Source organism: Bemisia tabaci, chromosome 2 (genome assembly GCF_918797505.1).
Source record: "Bemisia tabaci chromosome 2, PGI_BMITA_v3".
NCBI lineage: Eukaryota > Metazoa > Arthropoda > Insecta > Hemiptera > Aleyrodidae > Bemisia > Bemisia tabaci.
The window spans coordinates 33,711,799-33,725,530 of record NC_092794.1 but is presented as its reverse complement, the minus strand read 5'-3'; the positions used below and the strand labels follow the sequence as shown (position 1 = coordinate 33,725,530).

Here is a 13,732-nt window from a genome sequence, read left to right as displayed (position 1 = left end):
GGTAACAGTGACAAGGAGCGTATTGAGATTTGGCAAGATGGAAACCAAAAACACGAAAGGTGATTATGTGATGGAGGTGTAAGGTTTTATTCCTCCGCGCACTTCATTGTAAAAGAAAACTTTCAATTTCTGTGTTCGCAATGAAAGTTTTGTTTCACATATATGTGAATCTACACGTCGGGAGAAAGAAGAAACGCAGACCCTCCGGTATCTTTTCTAAAACAATAATTTTTTTTTCCTAGGCTCTGTCAAATTTTTCGCAGGAAATATCGATGAGACTTTTCTTCCCAATAAATTAAAACCAATAATTCCGAAATGCGGTCAGGGTAGAGAGGAGGGTTCTACACTTCTACCATCAAAAGTATAAACAACACTATGAAGATGATTTGACCTAGTAAAAGCGAATACGTGAAGCACTTTTCACAAACTCTTAAAAAATTCGTCAAGAAGTATTAATTAGAATAACACTTTTGGTATATTTTTAAAGGAAAAATGCTTCAGGACTTTTACATAATAGATCTCTGAAAAAGAAGCCTCGTGTTTGAAGCATTATTATGATTTTTTTCTTTCAATTCTTTCAATTCTGGTTAAAACCAGATTAAGTAAAAAGTTACAGTACAGTCAAATGTTTCAATTTCTTTACTGATGTAATTTTAATTATTGATATAATGTTTCAAAATTGCACACTAAAAAGGGCTTTATTAGAACTACTTTTAAACAATTTTTCTTGAAATTGTCTGTTTAAAATTTACGAGTTTCTCGATGCGAAGATCATTTGAGAAGAAGAGGAGAAGGAGGAGGAAGAAGAAGAAGAAGAAGGAGGATAAAAATAGTAGGATTGTAATAATAATTAGAATAGATAACGCAGTAGGAATGGAAGCGCCGCGCGGCGAGGTAGCGGTAGTCTGATTTACGCGGCAAATTCAAATATCGGATATGTTGAGCGAACTTGCCGGGGCCGGCTAGTTAACTCCAAAGACTGGATTTCGTATATCATTGCCGGGCAATGGTATTTAACTCAGGATCTAATGATCACGCCCGGATCGATCCCTCAAATGTCAAGATTTCAACCGCATTGCTGGCCCATCGCCTCCGTCTACCTGAGTTCTGATCGCAGAACAAAAGAAAGGGAATCCCATTCAGATTTGAAGCCAGTGCCCGCGATGAATCGATCCGGCCTCTCGACACTCGACGTGATACGTGCCTTTATGAGCTATCGAAGCATATCATATGCAGTCTCTGGCAGGAGGACGATCAGTGAACAACAATAGACGAGAAAGCCTGCTTCCCCACGAAATTGCAGATTATCCTTACCAAAAAGTAGGCATGGATTATATGGAATTCAACAAAGATCTGTACATAGTGATAGTGGATTACTATTCTCAATATCCAGAAATAGCAAAAATCAGTAGTACCAAGGCCAGTAGCCTCATAACACAGGTAAAATCCATATTTGCTAGGAATGGAATTCCTGAAATTATTTTTTCTGATAATGGGCCTCCATTTAATTCTAAGGAATTTATCAAATTTTGTAATCTATGGTCAATAAAATCTGAAACTTCTAGCCCTCAATATGCTCAATCCAATGGTTTAGTTAAAAGAACAATTCAAACACTGAAGAAAATGTTAAAGAAATGTGTAGAATCAAAGCAAGATCCTTACATAGCTTTGTTAAATTTTAGAAATTCAGCTAAAGGCAAAATGCCTTCCCCTGCGAAACTGTTAATGTCGCGTAATCTAAGAACAAAAATGTATGTTGATAAGTCTATGCTAAAACCACAAGCAGTCCCATATGAGACATTTCATAACTTGAAAACTGAACAGGTGGAGCAAATGAAAAAATACCACAAGGGTCATGGAGAATTATCAGAATTCCAAGCAAAAGACCGGGTATTCTTTAAAAAATTATGGAAAGGTGATTGGGAACCTGGCAAAATTGTTAAAAAATGTCAACAACCCCGATCTTATGTAATAGAAAGTAAGAATGGAAAGCAGTACAGGAGAAATCGATTATTTATCAAACCTATAGAAAAGACTGTCAGGATGAAGATAATCTAAATAGAGGTAATAAGATCTTGAAAAAACCTCAAACAGAGGACAATAAGGATAGCTGCATCGTAGTGGAAAAAACAGCAGAAGTACAGAAATCAAAGGCTTCAGAAAATGAGTTAGAAGAAGATACCTATCCAATTTTTATTTGAAAGTCCAAGTACTTCTCAAATTGATCGAAATTCTAATAATGGTCAACAAGAAAGCATTAGTTCAGTTTATCAAAGTCCAGTTGCTCAAAGTTCAAATGTAAATTTCCAAAATTCCAATAAGGATCATGTAAAATCGCGAGGTAGAGGTTTAATGCGAGGCAGAATAATTATAGAAGAGCAAAGAATTAGAAAACCTCCAAATTATCTTAAGGATTATGTAACTAAGTAAAGAAATTAAAGACAAATTGTATGTATAAACTGTGTTAAAAAAAAAAAAAAAAAAAAGGGAGTTGTTGTAATAGTGAAATATAGTATATATTAGTGCAGTCAGGTTGGCAATGACTGTAATGCCACACCTGAGAGGAGAGTGCGCATGCGCAAGGTGAAGGTGATCCAAGGGAGGTTATCTGTTATCTGTTATCAGCTGCTGCCGGAATGGCTTGTTCGTGATTAAAGATGAATAAATCTATAATTCCGTAAAGCGCGTTGATTCATTTCCATCTCATCAAACATAACAGATATTACCGCATTAAAAATTATGATAAATGACGATTACATTGCTACACATCGCAATTTTTGGTCCGATAAAATCGTGATCAATTTTCGTCGATAAAATGTCCGCTTTTAGCTCTTTTCTCAATTCGTCTAATAGGTTGGAGAGTTCAGCTATATCCATCCTGGCTGGAGTTGTTTACAACTGTTATAGACGCTATTAGTGGCGACGTCATCATAGGGATTCTCCATTATATCGAATTGGATCCAAACAATAACATTGGCGTCTTTCAATGCTACCAATGCGAAAAAATCGATAAATATCGCTTTTCTGTAACGTTGCACTAATAGCGTCTATCACGTTCGAAGGATGTGTTTGTTTACCTACAGTATCTCCGCGCCACTGTCACCGGTCGACCTTATCGATTGTTCGCTTCGTCGATTGCTCGAATGTATCGATTACTCGCACTATCGCTGGGTCGCCGCGCGTACTATGGTGATAACGAGAAATTCCAATGTTGACCGAAAATAACAATATTGAACTCTAGATACGGGACCGCCATGCTACGAGGTCTTCATCGTCATATTGACATCTTACGTAATCTCAATCTGAACCGGCACTAATCAGTCTTATATTTGCTAAAAAAGTTCACTTTGCTCAATAATTTTGCCAAAACCACTGTTTCATTAGGTAGTTGAGGACATTCTGCACATATCTACAGGGTGATCCAGACCACCCGTCCACTATCTTTTTCTCGAAAATGGCGGAGAATTGAGCTTCGGGACCAAAACTTTCATGGGGTAAATCGACCCCAAAGAATCGAATGAAAATATTTTCAGCCCCCCAAAATGGTCCCTTGGGGGGGTTTTGGGAGGGGAGCCCCCCCGTTTCTCGCAATTTTCAAATGGGAAGGGTATGTTTTGACTTTGGATTCGGAATCTACGGTAAAAATAAGAACATTTTGTTCTTTGCACTTTTTCCCTAAACCCCCATTTTTTGGAGTTATGGGGCATTTTTGGGGCAATTTTCAATTCGACGCTGTAAGCGGCCAAATCATCCAAATTTCAAAATCAAAAAATCTCCTGAGAGGAGGTCAATACCTTTTTATTGATGTGGCACATGCCCCTGTTGCTCCAAAATTTTGGGGGCCACGACCCCCCAAAAATTTTGGGGCTTTAGAGGGCCACGAGTCGAAAATGTCGAAGGGCAAGGGTATGTTTTGACTTCAGATTTGGATTCTACGTGAAAAGTTACGTAGAATTGACATAGCGCATGGCCTGTTTGCTTCAAATTACCGAAGAACCCCATTTCCCCATAAGAAGCCGTGTATTTTTGGACAAAATAAGGGGTAAAAAAAAATTTGAGCAAACAGGCCATGCGCCATATCAATTCTACGTAACTTTTCGCGTAGAATCAGAATCTGAAGTCAAAACATACCCTTGCCTTTCGACATTTTTGACTCATGGCCCTCCAAAGCCCCAAAATTTTTGGGGGGTCGTGGCCCCCAAAATTTTGGAGCAACAGGGGTCATGTGCCACATCAATAAAAAGGTATTGACCTCTCCTCTCAGAAGATTTTTTTATTTTGAAATTTGGATGATTTGGCCGCTTACAGCGTCGAATGGAAAATTTCCCCAAAAATGCCCCATAACTCCAAAAAATGGGGGTTTAGGGAAAAAAAGCAAAGAACAAAATGTTCTTATTTTTTACCGTAGATTCCGAATCCAAAGTCAAAACATACCCTTCCCATTTGAAAATTGCGAGAAACGAGGGGGCTCCCCCCCAAAACCCCCCCAAGGGACCATTTTGGGGGGCTGAAAATATTTTCATTCGATTCTTTGGGGTCGATTTACCGCTGAAAGTTTTGGTCCCGAAGCTCAATTCTCCGCCGTTTTCGAGAAAAAGATAGTGGACGGGTGGTCTGGATCACCCTGTATATATTGCAACAAAATATTTTCCGCGTTTAACCGGCGTACATTTCACGATTTGAGGAGCGTTGCAGAAACACGTGCGCACTGGCACAGGGACCGATCTATAAAGACCAAATTCATGTGCACAATGGTCTAATTTTCAGTTTAAATTGTATAATTATACCGGAATCAAAATGTTCAGAAATCTTAGCAAATATTCACGAGGGTCACGTGGGATTTAAGGCATGTTTTAAAAGAGCTAAGTAATTAGTTTTCTGGCTATTCATGAAATCAGATATTCAAAATAATTGCCTCAGATCTGAAACATGCATGAAATTTTCCAACAACAATCAGAAACAGCCTCTTCAACCACGTAGAATGTTACCTTTACCTACGAACGAATGTTACGAATGTTACGTTACCTTTCGAAAAACATGGCATTGATCTTTTTGAAATCACACCGAAAAAAAGGCGTACTATTCTTAAGTAAACGCGTTGTCGCGGATTTTTTAGTATTTCGAAGGCGGGTCCGCATTGGAAGAAAACTTCGGGTTTCTCAATGTAGGCATTCAGAATTGTCTTGGAACAAGAAAGTCCTATTCTGTTAAATTAAATCAACGGCGTTTTGAAATAAGCGATCGTGTACTTGAATGAAGGAACATGTTTCTTGAAATTAGTAAACGGGGACAACGCCCTCAGAGCACATTCGTTTCCTGTTTTCAACTACCCAGCTTGCTTGAAAGAGGAAAACACGTTGTGTCGAAAGAATAAATCGTTTTCTTAAAATTAGTAAACGGGGCGAACGCCCTCTGAGATCGTCCGTTTGTTTCTTTCCAAGTCATTAGCTTGCTTGATCGAATAAAACCAAAGACATAAAGACGGAGTGCTCGTATCTAAAAGCACGGGGAAAAAGTGAAGCCTGGTTTGGCGGTGGGTGCTTGTATGAGTGTGTAAATGAGCGCGGGAATCCATGGCAGCAAACGGAAATTTGATTTGAACTTGTCCTCTTGATTTTTCCACATTTCTTCTTCGAAACGTATTTAAAATGTCTAAAATGAATATATTAAGAAAGTTGGGACTGCGCCCTATTATAATACACCTAATTTTGCTCGGTAACAGGCAGTCATCTCAGATAAAGTTAGTTTTTCTTCTGCTCTTGGCGGTTCGGCCGTTACAGTCGTAGATGACCGTTACTCCCAAATGAAATTAATCGGTCGACGACCAACCAAAACTAACCTAAAGTTATAAAATTATGAGTGTGTAAGTGAATTTGGGCAAAAATCAACCTAAAATACTTTGTTTCTGTAATTTTATTTAGTTCCCGCCCTACATTTGAATTTCAAACTTGTCCCGATCTCGCCGCCAATCCTCTAGCCAATAGTAGAGGTGATTGAAAAGAAGCTTCATTTTTTGCTTTTAGCGCTCCGTCTTTATGTCTCTGAATAAATCACGGTGTGTCAAAAGAAGGAATCAGTATGCATAAAATTAGTAAACGGGCCTAGCGCCTTCCGAGGGGGAAAAACCAATTAGCACTTCGCTCGTTGCCTGATTCCAAGTAACAACTCGCTTGATGAAAGAAAACCCGTTGCGTCGAAAGAAGAAACCAGGTTCCTTAAAATTAGTAAACGGGGTGGTGACGCCTCCTATGAGGATGATGCATGCAATTGCTGCCAGATGCCGTTAGCATCTACGTAAACCAACACCATTTATGACGGAATAAAGGAACCCATCCATCAAAAGTATTGTGAACAAGAAATACGGTTCTTCCAAGGAGGAAGGATGCAAAGATGCAAGGATTAAAATATTTTGATTAGAACAGGGATTGGGAGTTGAGTTTGCGGGCAAACTCGATGGTTAAGGCGATCTCACGTCGGAGAATCTGGATGCGCATACGCCGGCACAGAATATATTGACTGCATTTTGCAATTTTTAACTATAAATTTTGGCTCTTCTGGAAAAACACTCATGTGCATGGGGAAACTAATGGCACATACGTTGTTTTTAACCGGGCTAGAATTAATAATTCTAAATTGCAAAATGTAGTCCAATAGGCAATATTCTATGATGCTGGTCTGACTCTATCTGTTGCGTGAGTGCAACACTTCGACATAGGTCCATCAAGTCTATCCTCCCAGAGGATCCGTTGGCAGACTTACAGTAGCTGCATCAGGCTCTCTGGAGAAAGTGTAGTCCGTTTGGCCGCCGAATTTGGCTGCGCGTCAGTGGGGAAATTCTCGGAAGTGGACATCGGGGATGTTGCGGGGATGGCACGGGTAGGCTGCGACGCTGTCAGACAATATATCGACGGTGTGAGTCGGCAATCACATAACTCGTATGCGGTGTCTGAAAATCTACGCCTCTATGTTATTTTTTTAAAGGAGAACAAATTGATATCATTTCTTGAAGTTTTTGCAGAATTTTCTTCGCACAGAAAAGAAAAATCACGGCAGTTTTAAAGAATTGCCTTTGAGTAGTTTTCCGTTCAAAAAATAAAGTATGACAGGAAGTCTGCCACGTCGCAAACCGAGTTATGTGATTGCCGACTTACACCGTCGACATATTCATGTGGTTTACGATGAGCATGGTTTCCGGAAAAGCGGAAACCGGGAATCCCCAGCCGCGGCGAAAGGGCACCGCGATTTGATAGGTACCGGGGGTTGGTATGCGCTGGGTATGACGCTAGAGTTTCAAGACTGTTGTGAGACAATTAAAATCCTTGGTTTTGCAGTTAAAAAATCAAGATGCCCCTTATATGTGTCAACAAAATAATTGTTGTTTAGGGAGGAATTCATTTAATGTGTCCTTTGAGAAATCACTCATACGCTCGGCGTCGACAAGAAATCAAAGAAATAAAGAAGGAGAAGAAGAGGAAACTATTTGCGTTGTTTTAAATAGATCGGCCATGTGCATTTGAAGTTTGAAGTTTTATTTTTAAATGAAGGGGACCTCATAAGGAGGACTTAAATACTTAAGTAGATTGAAACCGGGAGTTTTTTTCATTGCAACAGTTCAGTTTCATCGGACAATGTTTTTCTTCACACTAAACAATCGCATTTTTTTTTATTTTTCCTCCTTACTTTTCCTGTCCTGATGAATGAATCATCCCTTGCAGATAGAATTAAAAAGGGTCAAATATAATGCATGCTTATGCCAAGGGCCGAGGAAGAAATTAAAAAATGTGGAGAGAATCATACTTTTCAGCATGTCACCCACCAAGATGACAGATGAAGATAACGGATAACTCTGCCGCTACGTACTGTGTACCTATACACTGTTCAATTTCAATTTTCCGGGTCCCTTTGATTAATGGACGCGACGATGGAGTGGATTGAAAAAAAAATTAAGTTTTTTCTGTATTTTCAAAAGGAATTTGCGAGTGCAAAATTGTTGATATTTAAAACTTAGATTCATTTGTGTCCGGGGAAATTTTGGGTCGAAGGGCCTGTTGGGACCGATCTTTCCGCCCCCCCCCCCTTCTTAGTCTTGAACGGATACTCATAAGAGCTCAACATCATTAATATAAACTTCGAAGGATTTCACTTTTAAGCGACTCCACCTTTTTCTATTTCACTCGATGGGTTGCGGCCAGATTGTGAGATTAATGTGAATATTTTATACAGGGTGTTCGAACAGTCCCCTCCCCCCTCTCCAACTTTTGACCTAATTGAGGTAGAGATTTGAAACTTGGAGGGTATTCTTAGATCAAAGGGAGCTACTTTTTGACCCCCTTAAAATTTTGGGGGGCCCCCCTTGGGGGGGGGGGGGGTTACGGACCCTAACTTTTTTTTTCAAATGGGAAGACCCCCTTTGTGATACCTCGTTCGAAAGAGCATAAAAAAAGAAAAATTTTCGCGCAAACCCGAAGTCATTATCTCAAACCGTTTCAAAATGGCGGCCGGTCAAAGTTCAAAATGGCCGAAAATTGGCACCTCTGCTATTTGCGCATGGATTTGCTTGAAACTCGGTATCTGGAGGTATTTTGGCACGAGAAAAACGAATTTGACGTTAGATACTTAAAAAAAACCCTAATTTTTCAAAATGGCCGCCGGTTTAGGCTCGAAATTTTGACAAACTCGATTTTTTTACCGATGGATTCACCTGAAATTCGGTATCTGGGGGTATTTTGACCCGAAAAGAACGAATTCGACGATAGATTTTTTAACAAACCCTCATTTTTCAAAATGGCCACCGATTAAAGTTCAAAATTGTCAACAATTGGCAACCTCGATTTTTTGCCGATGGATTCGCCTGAAACTCGATGTTTGGGGGTATCTGGGTGGGAGAAAAACGATAAGCTGAGAATCCTGAAGCTGAAGCTTGAAATTTAACACGAATCCATCGGCAAAAAGTCGAGGTTGCCAATTGTTGACAATTTTGAACTTTAAGCGGTAGCCATTTTGAAAAATGAGGGTTTGTTTAAAAATCTAACGTCAAATTCATTTTTCTCGTGCCAAAATACCTCCAGATGCCGAGTTTCAAGCAAATCCATGCGCAAATAGCAGAGGTGCCAATTTTCGGCCATTTTGAACTTTGACCGGCCGCCATTTTGAAACGGTTTGAGATAATGACTTCGGGTTTGCGCGAAAATTTTTCTTTTTTTATGCTCTTTCGAACGAGGTATCACAAAGGGGGTCTTCCCATTTGAAAAAAAAAAGTTAGGGTCCGTACCCCCCCCCCCCCCCAAGGGGGGGCCCCCAAAATTTTAAGGGGGTCAAAAAGTAGCTCCCTTTGATCTAAGAATACCCTCCAAGTTTCAAATCTCTACCTCAATTAGGTCAAAAGTTAGAGGGGAGGAGGGGACTTTTCGAACACCCTGTATGGGTTTAAACTGAAAAAAGTCGTGAAAAAGAGACTTATCTGGCAACGGAAAAGTCTGGGAGGGACGAGAGGCTTTCTTCTTGGGAAAACCCATGATTTAGCGGGAAATGCCATTTAAACAAATGGGTTCCGTTTGAAGGTTCAAATGTATAGAAGGGAAAGCTATTTTAAAATAATAATTGTAAATGGACACAGATACTACAGAGAGGGAAAAATGAAAGGTAAAGGAAATGAAATGAAGACATACTTACTTATGAAATCAGAGAGAATAAAACAGAAACATCAGAGAAATTTATATGTAATGAAAGTATAAGAAAAAAACATGAATGGGCTCATAGCGATTCGGAACTCGAACTATACTATCGTTGAACAGTTTTTTGGATCCCTGCACCATTGATAATCTTCTCGAGAAGTAAAGATGAACTTTTGCTACTTTAGCGAGTCAAATCGCGGAAGGAGATCCACGGTTGTCACTTTCTTCCACCCGATGGGACTGACGTCCCATGCAGTCAAATGCGTTTTTGAAGAAATGATCGATTCCCCCAACTACTCAGAAAAATGTCTCGCAGAGCGAGCCGAATGCCACTCGCGTAGCGAGTGATCGGGGGTTCAGGGGGCGCAGTCCCTTGGCTAGCCGTGACGGATGCGCGAAGCGCGCCCAGAACGGCTAGTTTTTACTGTCACTGTGCAACAAAAAAAAATGACAAAAATGTCTCCCGTACGAGATAAAGTGATCCTTATGTATTTTGAGGCGCTGAATCCGAATATGACCTCCGTTTTTTCCCATCACCCTCCAGTTTTCCGGAAAAGTCGATTTTACCCGGAAAAATGGCCATTTTTGGGCATTTTTGGTGTTTTTGCGACTATTACCCCCTGCAGAATGTAGGTAAAATTTTTCTCCGGTACGAGAAACGGCTAATCCGATGTATTTTGAGCCGCTGAGTCCGAAAATGACCTCCGTTTTTTCCCATCACCCTCCAGTTTTTCGGAAAAGCGACTTTTCCCCCGGAAAATGAGCAAATTTGAAGTATATTTGTCATGCATGCAATTTATTTGTATAAATTTTTCTGGACCCGTGGTACAGTCATTCTTATGTATTTTAAGCCGCTGAATCCGAATATGACCTCGGTTTTTTTCCATCACCCCCCAATTTTCCGGCAAAGTCGATTTTTCCGAGCCTAAATTTGTGAATAAGCTTTCCCGGACTCAAAGAGGATCAAAAATATATTTTAAACGTGTCCGCGACGTGCGATACATCGATTCTTATGTATTTTGACTCGCTGAACCCGAATATGATCTTGGATTTTTCCGATCACCCACGATTTTCCCGGAAAATCGATTTTCCTTGGAAAACTACCTTTTTCGGTGTTTTTTGGACGATTTTCCTGTTGTGAGGAGTCTAAGAAATTTTCTGAGATCCTCTCTAGGTCTCTTCTGCTATATTAAGAGCAGCTGAATCCAAATTTGACCTCTATTCATCTCTGACAACCCCCCGTTTTCTAGAAAGTCCGATTTTTCAGGGAAAAAAGCTTTTCCGAACCGTCCCCACCTCCAGGGAAATTTGAAAATTTTTCCGCACGTGTGATACATCGATTCTTATGTAATTTGAGCTGGAAAACCCGAATATGACCTCAGAAATTCGTTATCACCCACCATTTTTACGTAAAACTCGATTTTCTGGGAAAATTTCGGAAATATACCAAAAAACACGTTCTCCAAGAAAAATCTACTTTTCCGACAAAATGGAGGGTGATGGGAAAAATTTGAGGTCATATTCTGATTTAGCATCTGAAACTACATAGGAATCTCCCCTTCACGGATCCAGGATAATTATTTAAATAAAGAATTGCATGCCAGACTAAAATAAGTCAATTTCACTCAGTCTCCCGGCAAAAAGTGTCTTTTTTACAAAACTGAGGGCTCATAGAAAAAAATAGAGGCCATTTCCGTACTCAGGGACTCACAATACCTGATGTACAATCTAATTTGTAGCTAAGAACAATCTTACGCACATTCCACAAGGAGCAACAGTCGCAGAAACACCGTAAATGGTCAAAAATACCCATTTTTCCCAAAAGATCGAGTTTTTCGTAAAAATGGTGGGTGATAACGAATTTCTGAGGTCATATTCGGGTTTTCCAGCTCAAATTACATAAGAATCGATGTATCACACGTGCGGAAAAATTTTCAAATTTCCCTGGAGGTGGGGACGGTTCGGAAAAGCTTTTTTCCCTGAAAAATCGGACTTTCTAGAAAACGGGGGGTTGTCAGAGATGAATAGAGGTCAAATTTGGATTCAGCTGCTCTTAATATAGCAGAAGAGACCTAGAGAGGATCTCAGAAAATTTCTTAGACTCCTCACAACAGGAAAATCGTCCAAAAAACACCGAAAAAGGTAGTTTTCCAAGGAAAATCGATTTTCCGGGAAAATCGTGGGTGATCGGAAAAATCCAAGATCATATTCGGGTTCAGCGAGTCAAAATACATAAGAATCGATGTATCGCACGTCGCGGACACGTTTAAAATATATTTTTGATCCTCTTTGAGTCCGGGAAAGCTTATTCACAAATTTAGGCTCGGAAAAATCGACTTTGCCGGAAAATTGGGGGGTGATGGAAAAAAACCGAGGTCATATTCGGATTCAGCGGCTTAAAATACATAAGAATGACTGTACCACGGGTCCAGAAAAATTTATACAAATAAATTGCATGCATGACAAATATACTTCAAATTTGCTCATTTTCCGGGGGAAAAGTCGCTTTTCCGAAAAACTGGAGGGTGATGGGAAAAAACGGAGGTCATTTTCGGACTCAGCGGCTCAAAATACATCGGATTAGCCGTTTCTCGTACCGGAGAAAAATTTTACCTACATTCTGCAGGGGGTAATAGTCGCAAAAACACCAAAAATGCCCAAAAATGGCCATTTTTCCGGGTAAAATCGACTTTTCCGGAAAACTGGAGGGTGATGGGAAAAAACGGAGGTCATATTCGGATTCAGCGCCTCAAAATACATAAGGATCACTTTATCTCGTACGGGAGACATTTTTGTCATTTTTTTTTGTTGCACAGTGAATTGAAGTATTTGAACCTTTTCACCTTGTTACCCTGCAAAATAGGGTGGATCCAGCACTTCTTTACCACCTTCCTATCAACTTTACAAAGTGTAATGAAAAGGAAAAGCAGCTTAACAATAAAATATTAGAACGTCACGCGTGTGATTATGTAAACTGAGTAATATATAAGAGTAATCAAAGATTGAACTTTTTTTATGAATTAATTGTGACCGTCCACGGAAAAAGATGCCTTAATCCAGAAAATCTCAAAGCTCATTTATCAAATCTTATTTTTTAAAGTGAGGAATTAGAACTATTAATGTTTCTTTTAAAGTGCTCACATTCTTCCTTTTCCGCCCAATGTGAATTAATTAGAACTATTGAATAGAACTATTAATTAACTAATTGAAATAGAAAAGTCTAATAAATGGTCCAGAATAGTATCTTGAATATTACTCGTATATAGTCGAATTGAATAGGACTATTAGGTAATATTTAAAAAAATTTAACAATCTCAGTAATCAAAAATAAAAAGTTATTATGTTACAAACATTTTCGAGGAGTTTCATTCTTTACTCTTATTTTTTAAAGTCAGCGATTCTTGAAGAGTGAATTGTATTAAATTCTTTTTAAAAAGATTAAAAATTAGTATAAGATGGGAAAGAAAAAAAATGTAAACATAAAAAAGTGACGACAGTAACACGCGTATTTCTTTTTTGCTCCAAATTCATCTTTTCGGGTTCAAAAACTCTTAACCCGTCAGGTCTCACGCATATTCTCTATCACAATAACGGTGAGAGCCTAAGTCAATGACTTAAATAGTGTAAATTCGCCCGACTAAGACAGAATCCCCGTTGGCTAAGTAGATAGGGTGTTAGGTTCGTAAAATGTAGGTCCCAGGTTTAAATCCCGATAGGTTGGCCAAAATTTTGCAAGTCGATACTTGCCATTGTTGGAAGTTGGTATGGTTCCATTGGAAGGAAAAGATTCGTTTATTCACACGGATAAAGTTTATTCGTTATTGCAGAGGACATGATGATGAACAAGTAATCAACAAGTAATAATAGGCACAGTACAGAGAGGTTGTGGTGACTACTTGAGTCACCGGTGTACAACACCGATTTGTATTGAGTGCGGGAAGTATGAATTAGCATTCATTCCAACATGCCTCCCTAATTTAGTATCGTTTTTCTAGAGATACTAAATTAAAATCAATATTCAAAAGAAACATGTTAACTATCAGTATAATTGCTATTTA

At 39.2% G+C, this 13,732-nt stretch overlaps 1 protein-coding gene across 5 annotated transcripts in view; it reads left to right on the top strand.

The window, feature by feature from the left end:
- Positions 1–13,732, top strand: part of LOC140224062 (uncharacterized) — a 526,468-nt gene that overhangs the window by 217,357 nt on the left and 295,379 nt on the right. The gene's annotated exons all lie outside the window — the stretch shown is intronic.